The sequence below is a fragment of the Salvelinus alpinus genome, chromosome 25, assembly GCF_045679555.1.
Source record: "Salvelinus alpinus chromosome 25, SLU_Salpinus.1, whole genome shotgun sequence".
Classification (NCBI taxonomy): Eukaryota; Metazoa; Chordata; class Actinopteri; order Salmoniformes; family Salmonidae; genus Salvelinus; species Salvelinus alpinus.
In genome coordinates, this window is record NC_092110.1 from 32760907 (window position 1) to 32775344 (window position 14438).

Below are 14438 nucleotides of genomic sequence, written 5' to 3' on the forward strand. Positions count from 1 at the left end.
CGCACCAAATAAAAACAATACCAGACAAGTTCTGGAGGACTAACCTGACCCTCAAAGAGTAGGTATATTGTGGGTAGAATGGAATAAAGAACAGGACTATCTTACCAACATGGACATCCAGTACTAAACTGCTTGTACATTACTAAACACACATAAATAATGAACAGACTGGGACATTAGTTCACAGCTATTTCAGGTGAACCCACTACAATACCACTCAGCATCACTTAACTCTACCTGGCTCTCATATCACTTGCATAATCTATCCATTGATTAGCCCCTTGTACCTCCGAGAGAGGCTGCAGTGCAGTCTGCCTGTGAAACTAACTCCTCTCTCCCTCTGTCTGCCTGTCACTCCGTCTCTCTTTCTCTCTGTCTGCCTTTCTCTCTGTCTCTCTGTCTGCCTCTCTCTCTCTGTGTGTCTGCCTCTCTCTCTCTCTCTACAGTATGTCTGCCTGCCTCTCTCTGTATGTCTGCCTCTCTCTCTCCCTCGCTCGCTCGCTCTCTCTCGCTCTCTCTCTCTCTCTCTCTCTCTCTCTCTCTCTCTCTCTCTCTCTCTCTCTCTCTCTCTCTCTATAATGATGAGGTAATCCGGCTAATCGGATCTCTGCTTATTCATGCACCAGGCTCAGACGATTGGTGCTGAAAGGTAATATTGCCTGTCATATTCCAATGTCTGCATCATTAGTCGGCCGCAGAATCTGCTGGACTGATGTTTCTGTGCATTAGGCCACTGGGTCAGGTGCTATAACTCACCTCTCGATGGGCAGCGGGTCAATAGGGAGATGGGCCCCGGCGTCCATTACGACTCTAAAGAGAACACCAGGGTTACGCCAGGGTCATGGAGGGTCACTGTTGTTGAGCACAATGAATAAAAACCTGAATGAGATCATTACGTAGTATAGTGGCCTGGTGTTTCACATGGATGAGAGGGAGAAGTCCTCACTCCATTCAGTCTGGATGGAAGTCTTGGAGATTGTCAGAGCGAAGCCAGGACTTAGTGTACATGTTCTCAGTAGCTGGTCAACGATCTCAGTTGTAGACATTGAAAAGACCACATTTATTTTAGCTGTAATATTCCTCAGAAATTGAACTTAACTTTATATTCAACTGATTACCTCGACATATCTGTTAATGTTACACGTGTCCATCCCCTTTAGAATAGAACATTTCTAAAATATCGCTTTTCACTGAAACAGTTTGTCGTTTCAGTGATTTGTTGATTTGGGCATTCTTTCTCCATGAATCTACGATTCATATAAAGCTCAATACAGCATCTAATCTCTCTATAGCAGACTGATTAGAAGATGGCCTTCTCTGCTTGTATGGCTTGGTATTCATTGAGGACAGTACTAGAAAACAGGCACGCTGAAGTATAGAGTGGCTCAAGCTTGGCTGGCATTCAACTTCGATTCAAATATCTGCAAACAGATTGCTTCCTGGCAGAGTTACATCAGAACTGGCACCAGCCAGGCAGAGCGACAGAGCCATTACTCAACACTGTTCTCCAGTGCAGAGAAGCTAGGGAGTTCACAGATCAGTTGATAGCTCATCTTTAGCCTTGTTTAATGTAGGTCACTTACAGAATCCTACAAGAGCACACATGCCCATTGCTGTGCCTATCATTTGATGATGCTGTCAGTTTCCCATTGCTGTGACTATCATCGGAGATATTAACAGTAAACATTGTATAATAAATCTTGAGCACGATATTGTCTGTAATTCAGCTAAATTGTTGATTTAAAATTAGGACAAAGTGTGTGGGCTAAAGTTCACGACTCGCTGCTATACTAAGTGAAGTGATTCAACAATAATGATTGCCCATACCAAAGCCATGCTTGTTGTGCTGAAAGACTACACTAATGAATGAGATTAATCAAACACACGAACAGGCCATGCTCTGTTTCATCTACACAAGTCTAGAGTAAATGCAGGAATGCAGCGGTGTCAAGTGTATGTAGATGTAGGAATACAGCGGTGTCAAGTGTATGTAGATGTAGGAATGCAGCGGTGTCAAGTGTATGTAGATGTAGGAATGCAGCGGTGTCAAGTGTATGTAGATGTAGGAATGCAGCGGTGTCAAGTGTATGTAGATGTAGGAATGCAGCGGTGTCAAGTGTATGTAGAAGCAGGAATACAGCGGTGCCAAGTGTATGTAGATGTAGGAATGCAGCGGTGTCAAGTGTATGTAGATGTAGGAATGCAGCAAAGTCAACTGTATGTAGATGTAGGAATGCAGCGGTGTCAACTGTATGTAGATGTAGGAATGCAGCTGTGTCAAGTGCATGTAGATGCAGGAATGCAGCGGTGTCAAGTGTATGTAGATGTAGGAATGCAGCGGTGTCAAGTGTATGTAGATGCAGGAATGCAGCGGTGTCAAGTGTATGTAGATGTAGGAATGCAGTGGTGTCAAGTGTATGTAGATGTAGGAATGCACCAGTGTCAACTGTATGTAGATGCAGGAATGCAGCGGTGTCAAGTGTATGTAGATGTAGGAATGCAGCGGTGCCAAGTGTATGTAGATGTAGGAATGCAGCGGTGTCAACTGTATGTAGATGCAGGAATGCAGCGGTGTCAAGTGTATGTAGATGTAGGAATGCAGCGGTGTCAAGTGTATGTAGATGTAGGAATGCAGCGGTGTCAAGTTTATGTAGATGCAGGAATGCAGCGGTGTCAAGTGTATGTAGATGTAGGAATGCAGCGGTGCCAAGTGTATGTAGATGTAGGAATGCAGCGGTGTCAAGTGTATGTAGATGTAGGAATGCAGCGGTGCCAAGTATATGTAGATGCAGGAATGCAGCGGTGTCAAGTGCATGTAGATGTAGGAATGCAGCGGTGTCAAGTGTATGTAGATGCAGGAATGCAGCGGTGTCAAGTGCATGTAGATGTAGGAATGCAGCGGTGTCAAGTGTATGTAGATGTAGGAATACAGCGGTGTCAAGTGTATGTAGATGTAGGAATGCAGCGGTGTCAAGTGTATGTAGATGTAGGAATGCAGCGGTGTCAAGTGCATGTAGATGTAGGAATGCAGTGGTGTCAAGTGTATGTAGATGCAGGAATGCAGCGGTGTCAAGTGTATGTAGATGTAGGAATGCAGCGGTGTCAAGTGTATGTAGATGTAGGAATGCAGCGGTGTCAAGTGTATGTAGATGCAGGAATGCAGCGGTGTCAAGTGTATGTAGATGTAGGAATGCAGCGGTGTCAAGTGTATGTAGATGTAGGAATGCAGCGGTGTCAAGTGTATGTAGATGTAGGAATGCAGCGGTGTCAAGTGTATGTAGATGTAGGAATGCAGCGGTGTCAAGTGTATGTAGAAGCAGGAATGCAGCGGTGTCAAGTGTATGTAGATGTAGGAATGCAGCGGTGTCAAGTGTATGTAGATGTAGGAATGCAGCGGTGTCAACTGTATGTAGATGCAGGAATGCAGCGGTGTCAAGTGTATGTAGATGCAGGAATGCAGCGGTGTCAAGTGTATGTAGATGTAGGAATGCAGCGGTGTCAACTGTATGTAGATGCAGGAATGCAGCGATGTCAACTGTATGTAGATGTAGGAATGCAGCGGTGCCAAGTGTATGTAGATGTAGGAATGCAGCGGTGTCAAGTGCATGTAGATGTAGGAATGCAGTGGTGTCAAGTGTATGTAGATGTAGGAATGCAGCGGTGTCAACTGTATGTAGATGCAGGAATGCAGCGGTGTCAAGTGTATGTAGATGTAGGAATGCAGCGGTGTCAAGTGCATGTAGATGCAGGAATGCAGCGGTGTCAAGTGTATGTAGATGTAGGAATGCAGCGGTGTCAAGTGCATGTAGATGTAGGAATGCAGCGGTGTCAAGTGCATGTAGATGCAGGAATGCAGCGGTGTCAAGTGTATGTAGATGTAGGAATGCAGCGGTGTCAACTGTATGTAGATGCAGGAATGCAGCGGTGTCAAGTGTATGTAGATGTAGGAATGCAGCGGTGTCAACTGTATGTAGATGCAGGAATGCAGCGGTGTCAACTGTATGTAGATGCAGGAATGCAGCGGTGTCAAGTGTATGTAGATGTAGGAATGCAGCGGTGTCAACTGTATGTAGATGCAGGAATGCAGCGGTGTCAAGTGTATGTAGATGTAGGAATGTAGCGGTGTCAAGTGCATGTAGATGTAGGAATGCAGCGGTGCCAAGTGTATGTAGATGCAGGAATACAGCGGTGTCAAGTGTATGTAGATGTAAGAATGCAGCGGTGTCAACTGTATGTAGATGCAGGAATGCAGCGGTGTCAAGTGTATGTAGATGTAGGAATGCAGCGGTGTCAAGTGTATGTAGATGTAGGAATGCAGCGGTGTCAAGTGTAAGTAGATGTAGGAATGCAGCGGTGCCAAGTGTATGTAGATGCAGGAATGCAGCGGTGTCAACTGTATGTAGATGCAGGAATGCAGCGGTGTCAAGTGTATGTAGATGTAGGAATGCAGCGATGCCAGGTGTATGTAGATGTAGGAATGCAGTGGTGTCAACTGTATGTAGATGCAGGAATGCAGCGGTGTCAACTGTATGTAGATGCAGGAATGCAGCGGTGTCAAGTGTATGTAGATGCAGGAATGCAGCGGTGTCAAGTGTATGTAGATGTAGGAATGCAGCGGTGTCAAGTGCATGTAGATGTAGGAATGCAGCGGTGTCAAGTGCATGTAGATGCAGGAATGCAGCGGTGTCAAGTGTATGTAGATGTAGGAATGCAGCGGTGTCAACTGTATGTAGATGCAGGAATGCAGCGGTGTCAACTGTATGTAGATGCAGGAATGCAGCGGTGTCAAGTGTATGTAGATGTAGGAATGCAGCGGTGTCAACTGTATGTAGATGCAGGAATGCAGCGGTGTCAAGTGTATGTAGATGTAGGAATGTAGCGGTGTCAAGTGCATGTAGATGTAGGAATGCAGCGGTGCCAAGTGTATGTAGATGCAGGAATACAGCGGTGTCAAGTGTATGTAGATGTAAGATTGCAGCGGTGTCAACTGTATGTAGATGTAGGAATGCAGCGGTGTCAAGTGTATGTAGATGTAGGAATGCAGCGGTGTCAAGTGTATGTAGATGTAGGAATGCAGCGGTGTCAAGTGTATGTAGAAGCAGGAATGCAGCGGTGTCAAGTGTATGTAGATGTAGGAATGCAGCGGTGTCAAGTGCATGTAGATGTAGGAATGCAGTGGTGTCAAGTGTACAGTGGGGAGAACAAGTATTTGATACACTGACAATTTTGCAGGTTTTCCTACTTACAAAGCATGTAGAGGTCTGTAATTTTTATCATAGGTACACTTCAACTGTGAGAGAAGGAATCTAAAACAAAAATCCAGAAAATCACATTGTATGATTTTTAAGTAATTAATTTGCATTTTATTGCATGACATAAGTATTTGATACATCAGAAAAGCAGAACTGAATATTTGGTACAGAAACCTTAGTTTGCAATTACAGAGATCATACGTTTCCTGTAGTTCTTGACCAGGTTTGCACACACTGCAGCAGGGATTTTGGCCCACTCCTCCATACAGACCTTCTCCAGATCCTTCAGGTTCCGGGGCTGTCGCTGGGCAATACGGACTTTCGGCTCCCTCCAAAGATTTTCTATTGGGATCAGGTCTGGAGACTGGCTAGGCCACTCCAGGACCTTGAGATGCTTCTTACGGAGCCACTCCTTAGTTGCCCTGGCTGTGTGTTTCGGGTCGTTGTCATGCTGGAAGACCCAGCCACGACCCATCTTCAATGCTCTTACTGAGGGAAGGAGGTTGTTGGTCAAGATCTCGCGATACATGGCCCCATCCATCCTCCCCTCAATACGGTGCAGTCGTCCTGTCCCCTTTGCAGAAAAGCATCCCCAAAGAATGATGTTTCCACCTCCATGCTTCACGGTTGGGATGGTGTTCTTGGGGTTGTACTCATCCTTCTATTCCTCCAAACACGGCGAGTGGAGTTTAGAGCAAAAAGCTCTATTTTTGTCTCATCAGACCACATGACCTTCTCCCATTCCTCCTCTGGATCATCCAGATGGTCATTGGCAAACTTCAGACGGGCCTGGACATGCGCTGGCTTGAGCAGGGGGACCTTGCGTGCGCTGCAGGATTTTAATCCATGACGGCGTAGTGTGTTACTAATGGTTTTCTTTGAGACTGTGGTCCCAGCTCTCTTCAGGTCATTGACCAGGTCCTGCCGTGTAGTTCTGGGCTGATCCCTCACATTCCTCATGATCATTGATGCCCCACGAGGTGAGATCTTGCATGGAGCCCCAGACCGAGGGTGATTGACCGTCATCTTGAACTTCTTCCATTTTCTAATAATTGTGCCAACAGTTGTTGCCTTCTCACCAAGCTGCTTGGCTATTGTCCTGTAGCCCATCCCAGCCTTGTACAGGTCTACAATTTATCCCTGATGTCTTTACACAGCTCTCTGGTCTTGGCCATTGTGGAGAGGTTGGAGTCTGTTTGATTGAGTGTGTGGACAGGTGTCTTTTATACAGGTAACGAGTTCAAACAGGTGCAGTTAATACAGGTAATGAGTGGAGAACAGGAGGGCTTCTTAAAGAAAAACTAACAGGTCTGTGAGAGCCGGAATTCTTACTGGTTGGTAGGTGATCAAATACTTATGTCATGCAATAAAATGCAAATTAATTACTTAAAAATCATACAATGTGATTTTCTGGATTTTTGTTTTAGATTCCGTCTCTCACAGTTGAAGTGTACCTATGATAAAAATTACAGACCTCTACATGCTTTGTAAGTAGGAAAACCTGCAAAATCGGCAGTGTATCAAATACTTGTTCTCCCCACTGTATGTAGATGCAGGAATGCAGCGGTGTCAAGTGTATGTAGATGTAGGAATGCAGCGGTGTCAAGTGTATGTAGATGCAGGAATGCAGCGGTGTCAAGTGTATGTAGATGCAGGAATGCAGCGGTGTCAAGTGTATGTAGATGTAGGAATGCAGCGGTGTCAACTGTATGTAGATGCAGGAATGCAGCGGTGTCAAGTGTATGTAGATGTAGGAATGCAGCGGTGTCAAGTGCATGTAGATGTAGGAATGCAGTGGTGTCAAGTGTATGTAGATGCAGGAATGCAGCGGTGTCAAGTGTATGTAGCTGTAGGAATGCAGCGGTGTCAAGTGCATGTAGATGCAGGAATGCAGCGGTGTCAAGTGCATGTAGATGCAGGAATGCAGCGGTGTCAAGTGTATGTAGATGTAGGAATGCAGCGGTGTCAAGTGCATGTAGATGCAGGAATGCAGCGGTGTCAAGTGTATGTAGATGTAGGAATGCAGCGGTGTCAAGTGTATGTAGATGTAGGAATGCAGCGGTGTCAACTGTATGTAGATGCAGGAATGCAGCGGTGTCAAGTGTATGTAGATGCAGGAATGCAGCGGTGTCAAGTGTATGTAGATGTAGGAATGCAGCGGTGTCAACTGTATGTAGATGCAGGAATGCAGCGATGTCAACTGTATGTAGATGTAGGAATGCAGCGGTGCCAAGTGTATGTAGATGTAGGAATGCAGCGGTGTCAAGTGCATGTAGATGTAGGAATGCAGTGGTGTCAAGTGTATGTAGATGTAGGAATGCAGCGGTGTCAACTGTATGTAGATGCAGGAATGCAGCGGTGTCAAGTGTATGTAGATGTAGGAATGCAGCGGTGTCAAGTGCATGTAGATGCAGGAATGCAGCGGTGTCAAGTGTATGTAGATGTAGGAATGCAGCGGTGTCAAGTGCATGTAGATGTAGGAATGCAGCGGTGTCAAGTGCATGTAGATGCAGGAATGCAGCGGTGTCAAGTGTATGTAGATGTAGGAATGCAGCGGTGTCAACTGTATGTAGATGCAGGAATGCAGCGGTGTCAAGTGTATGTAGATGCAGGAATGCAGCGGTGTCAAGTGTATGTAGATGTAGGAATGCAGCGGTGTCAACTGTATGTAGATGCAGGAATGCAGCGGTGTCAAGTGTATGTAGATGTAGGAATGCAGCGGTGTCAAGTGTATGTAGATGTAGGAATGCAGCGGTGCCAAGTGTATGTAGATGCAGGAATGCAGCGGTGTCAACTGTATGTAGATGCAGGAATGCAGCGGTGTCAAGTGTATGTAGATGTAGGAATGCAGCGATGCCAGGTGTATGTAGATGTAGGAATGCAGTGGTGTCAACTGTATGTAGATGCAGGAATGCAGCGGTGTCAACTGTATGTAGATGTAGGAATGTAGCGGTGTCAAGTGCATGTAGATGTAGGAATGCAGCGGTGCCAAGTGTATGTAGATGCAGGAATACAGCGGTGTCAAGTGTATGTAGATGTAAGAATGCAGCGGTGTCAACTGTATGTAGATGCAGGAATGCAGCGGTGTCAAGTGTATGTAGATGTAGGAATGCAGCGGTGTCAAGTGTATGTAGATGTAGGAATGCAGCGGTGTCAAGTGTATGTAGATGCAGGAATGCAGCGGTGTCAAGTGTATGTAGATGTAGGAATGCAGCGGTGTCAAGTGTATGTAGATGTAGGAATGCAGCGGTGTCAAGTGTATGTAGATGTAGGAATGCAGCGGTGTCAAGTGTATGTAGATGTAGGAATGCAGCGGTGTCAAGTGTATGTAGAAGCAGGAATGCAGCGGTGTCAAGTGTATGTAGATGTAGGAATGCAGCGGTGTCAAGTGTATGTAGATGTAGGAATGCAGCGGTGTCAAGTGTATGTAGATGTAGGAATGCAGCGGTGTCAACTGTATGTAGATGCAGGAATGCAGCGGTGTCAAGTGTATGTAGATGTAGGAATGCAGCGGTGTCAAGTGCATGTAGATGTAGGAATGCAGTGGTGTCAAGTGTATGTAGATGCAGGAATGCAGCGGTGTCAAGTGTATGTAGATGTAGGAATGCAGCGGTGTCAAGTGCATGTAGATGCAGGAATGCAGCGGTGTCAAGTGTATGTAGATGCAGGAATGCAGCGGTGTCAAGTGTATGTAGATGTAGGAATGCAGCGGTGTCAAGTGTATGTAGATGTAGGAATGCAGCGGTGTCAAGTGTATGTAGATGTAGGAATGAGGCGGTGTCAAGTGTATGTAGATGTAGGAATGCAGCGGTGTCAAGTGTATGTAGAAGCAGGAATGCAGCGGTGTCAAGTGTATGTAGATGTAGGAATGCAGCGGTGTCAAGTGTATGTAGATGTAGGAATGCAGCGGTGTCAAGTGTATGTAGATGTAGGAATGCAGCGGTGTCAACTGTATGTAGATGCAGGAATGCAGCGGTGTCAAGTGTATGTAGATGTAGGAATGCAGCGGTGTCAAGTGCATGTAGATGTAGGAATGCAGTGGTGTCAAGTGTATGTAGATGCAGGAATGCAGCGGTGTCAAGTGTATGTAGATGTAGGAATGCAGCGGTGTCAAGTGCATGTAGATGCAGGAATGCAGCGGTGTCAAGTGCATGTAGATGCAGGAATGCAGCGGTGTCAAGTGTATGTAGATGTAGGAATGCAGCGGTGTCAAGTGCATGTAGATGTAGGAATGCAGCGGTGTCAACTGTATGTAGATGCAGGAATGCAGCGGTGTCAAGTGTATGTAGATGCAGGAATGCAGCGGTGTCAAGTGTATGTAGATGTAGGAATGCAGCGGTGTCAACTGTATGTAGATGCAGGAATGCAGCGATGTCAACTGTATGTAGATGTAGGAATGCAGCGGTGCCAAGTGTATGTAGATGTAGGAATGCAGCGGTGTCAAGTGCATGTAGATGTAGGAATGCAGTGGTGTCAAGTGTATGTAGATGTAGGAATGCAGCGGTGTCAACTGTATGTAGATGCAGGAATGCAGCGGTGTCAAGTGTATGTAGATGTAGGAATGCAGCGGTGTCAAGTGCATGTAGATGCAGGAATGCAGCGGTGTCAAGTGTATGTAGATGTAGGAATGCAGCGGTGTCAAGTGCATGTAGATGCAGGAATGCAGCGGTGTCAAGTGTATGTAGATGTAGGAATGCAGCGGTGTCAACTGTATGTAGATGCAGGAATGCAGCGGTGTCAACTGTATGTAGATGCAGGAATGCAGCGGTGTCAAGTGTATGTAGATGTAGGAATGCAGCGGTGTCAACTGTATGTAGATGCAGGAATGCAGCGGTGTCAAGTGTATGTAGATGTAGGAATGTAGCGGTGTCAAGTGCATGTAGATGTAGGAATGCAGCGGTGCCAAGTGTATGTAGATGCAGGAATACAGCGGTGTCAAGTGTATGTAGATGTAAGAATGCAGCGGTGTCAACTGTATGTAGATGCAGGAATGCAGCGGTGTCAAGTGTATGTAGATGTAGGAATGCAGCGGTGTCAAGTGTATGTAGATGTAGGAATGCAGCGGTGTCAAGTGTAAGTAGATGTAGGAATGCAGCGGTGCCAAGTGTATGTAGATGCAGGAATGCAGCGGTGTCAACTGTATGTAGATGCAGGAATGCAGCGGTGTCAAGTGTATGTAGATGTAGGAATGCAGCGATGCCAGGTGTATGTAGATGTAGGAATGCAGTGGTGTCAACTGTATGTAGATGCAGGAATGCAGCGGTGTCAACTGTATGTAGATGCAGGAATGCAGCGGTGTCAAGTGTATGTAGATGTAGGAATGCAGCGGTGTCAACTGTATGTAGATGCAGGAATGCAGCGGTGTCAAGTGTATGTAGATGTAGGAATGTAGCGGTGTCAAGTGCATGTAGATGTAGGAATGCAGCGGTGCCAAGTGTATGTAGATGCAGGAATACAGCGGTGTCAAGTGTATGTAGATGTAAGAATGCAGCGGTGTCAACTGTATGTAGATGCAGGAATGCAGCGGTGTCAAGTGTATGTAGATGTAGGAATGCAGCGGTGTCAAGTGTATGTAGATGTAGGAATGCAGCGGTGTCAAGTGTAAGTAGATGTAGGAATGCAGCGGTGCCAAGTGTATGTAGATGCAGGAATGCAGCGGTGTCAACTGTATGTAGATGTAGGAATGCAGCGATGCCAGGTGTATGTAGATGTAGGAATGCAGCGGTGTCAAGTGTATGTAGATGCAGGAATGCAGCGGTGTCAAGTGTATGTAGATGTAGGAATGCAGCGGTGTCAAGTGTATGTAGATGTAGGAATGCAGCGGTGTCAAGTGTATGTAGATGCAGGAATGCAGCGGTGTCAAGTGTATGTAGATGTAGGAATGCAGCGGTGTCAACTGTATGTAGATGCAGGAATGCAGCGGTGTCAAGTGTATGTAGATGTAGGAATGCAGCGGTGTCAAGTGCATGTAGATGTAGGAATGCAGTGGTGTCAAGTGTATGTAGATGCAGGAATGCAGCGGTGTCAAGTGTATGTAGATGTAGGAATGCAGCGGTGTCAAGTGCATGTAGATGCAGGAATGCAGCGGTGTCAAGTGCATGTAGATGCAGGAATGCAGCGGTGTCAAGTGTATGTAGATGTAGGAATGCAGCGGTGTCAAGTGCATGTAGATGCAGGAATGCAGCGGTGTCAAGTGTATGTAGATGTAGGAATGCAGCGGTGTCAAGTGTATGTAGATGTAGGAATGCAGCGGTGTCAACTGTATGTAGATGCAGGAATGCAGCGGTGTCAAGTGTATGTAGATGCAGGAATGCAGCGGTGTCAAGTGTATGTAGATGTAGGAATGCAGCGGTGTCAACTGTATGTAGATGCAGGAATGCAGCGATGTCAACTGTATGTAGATGTAGGAATGCAGCGGTGCCAAGTGTATGTAGATGTAGGAATGCAGCGGTGTCAAGTGCATGTAGATGTAGGAATGCAGTGGTGTCAAGTGTATGTAGATGTAGGAATGCAGCGGTGTCAACTGTATGTAGATGCAGGAATGCAGCGGTGTCAAGTGTATGTAGATGTAGGAATGCAGCGGTGTCAAGTGCATGTAGATGCAGGAATGCAGCGGTGTCAAGTGTATGTAGATGTAGGAATGCAGCGGTGTCAAGTGCATGTAGATGCAGGAATGCAGCGGTGTCAAGTGTATGTAGATGTAGGAATGCAGCGGTGTCAACTGTATGTAGATGCAGGAATGCAGCGGTGTCAACTGTATGTAGATGCAGGAATGCAGCGGTGTCAAGTGTATGTAGATGTAGGAATGCAGCGGTGTCAACTGTATGTAGATGCAGGAATGCAGCGGTGTCAAGTGTATGTAGATGTAGGAATGTAGCGGTGTCAAGTGCATGTAGATGTAGGAATGCAGCGGTGCCAAGTGTATGTAGATGCAGGAATACAGCGGTGTCAAGTGTATGTAGATGTAAGAATGCAGCGGTGTCAACTGTATGTAGATGCAGGAATGCAGCGGTGTCAAGTGTATGTAGATGTAGGAATGCAGCGGTGTCAAGTGTATGTAGATGTAGGAATGCAGCGGTGTCAAGTGTAAGTAGATGTAGGAATGCAGCGGTGCCAAGTGTATGTAGATGCAGGAATGCAGCGGTGTCAACTGTATGTAGATGCAGGAATGCAGCGGTGTCAAGTGTATGTAGATGTAGGAATGCAGCGATGCCAGGTGTATGTAGATGTAGGAATGCAGTGGTGTCAACTGTATGTAGATGCAGGAATGCAGCGGTGTCAACTGTATGTAGATGCAGGAATGCAGCGGTGTCAAGTGTATGTAGATGTAGGAATGCAGCGGTGTCAACTGTATGTAGATGCAGGAATGCAGCGGTGTCAAGTGTATGTAGATGTAGGAATGTAGCGGTGTCAAGTGCATGTAGATGTAGGAATGCAGCGGTGCCAAGTGTATGTAGATGCAGGAATACAGCGGTGTCAAGTGTATGTAGATGTAAGAATGCAGCGGTGTCAACTGTATGTAGATGCAGGAATGCAGCGGTGTCAAGTGTATGTAGATGTAGGAATGCAGCGGTGTCAAGTGTATGTAGATGTAGGAATGCAGCGGTGTCAAGTGTAAGTAGATGTAGGAATGCAGCGGTGCCAAGTGTATGTAGATGCAGGAATGCAGCGGTGTCAACTGTATGTAGATGTAGGAATGCAGCGATGCCAGGTGTATGTAGATGTAGGAATGCAGTGGTGTCAAGTATATGTAGATGCAGGAATGCAAAAACCACATGAATGCCGATCCGTCAACGTGACGACTGCATAGATTCCCAGTTTTTAGCTCAGCTGCCCTCGTCCTGATAGCGCCCATTATTTTGTGGTAAATTGCTTAATGCGAGGCAATGAAGGCGAGGTGACAAGGAAAAACGCAAGGAATGAATCCTCTGCTAGTAATCTGAGCCTGGGATGTCTCACGCTCGGGGATTGTTATCACCGACAAAGCTTGGGATGAATTCTGCCATTTTCTCCACTGGGTAGTGACATAGGCCTTCTTTATAGTGGGCCCAGAGGGAGAGGAAGCCAGCGAGAAGAGCACAAAGAGAAACCCAAGGAGAAGAGCACAAAGAGGAAGGGAGGACTGACTAGTAGCTGTAGATAAACGTTCAGAACCGTTCTTTGTTGGAGTTGGATTCTGTGGCCCTGTTGTAAAACTAAGAGAGAGAAAAGAAGGGTGAGGGATAGAAGGAGTTCCTGAGTGAGAGGAGCCGGTTGGGAAGAACAAGTGTTGTTTCACTCAGAGGAAAGACTCAGACTTATCATGAGGTTCTGTAAAGGCTAACTGCCACTGGTGTGGGTGAAACTATATAAACACTACTGAATGCTGTTGGTGGATGCACATACATCTTTCTATACTGTATGTCATTAGGAAGAAACATTCAGCTTGTGATAGTGTTTCCAAAGTTTCATTAGTTCAATCATTCATTCATTCCAGTAATACAAACCAACCCCTCAAAACACGTTGTTTGTATTAAATTAGTCATCATCTATTATTTTCAATCAAACAGAATTTGGTGTTCTCTTATGCCATAAGAATTTGACGGGCCCTAATAATTCAAATTCAGAAAATAACATTGAAATAATTACTTATTCTAATTACGACGGGTGTTACGTATTCTTTTTTGATAGCAAGTCTCTAATTAGCATATTTTCATTACCCTGATAAATGCATAATTTAGAGGTCTGTAATAGACATGAATTATTCGACTTTGTACATTGATGGATTTTAAGGAACACCACATTCAATTTGTGTCTCAATCTTCTATAGTGTGAGATGAATAATCAGCAGCATCTCTTCTCTAATGAGTAAAATGGACACAACAACACAAGGAGGACAATACTGTATCCAAGGCTGGCCTACGAAAGTCTCTCGTGGCCTGACTACGTAACACAAATGGTATCGCTACGTCTGTCAATAGACTGGAGGATAGGAAGACTAATGACAACAATCGTTCCGGTGCGCAGGTTTTCAAAATACGTAAGGGGAGGGGACATCTGGCCCATAGAGTGGGGCTGGGGGAAGCTTCTACTCCTCGTTCTACAGTATTTCTGTATATATGCCCACTCTTACATCTTTCAGAGAAAAGTCTGACACTGTTTGTATCAGTGTTCAGCAAAAGTGAAACACTTATGCCTTTCATGTAC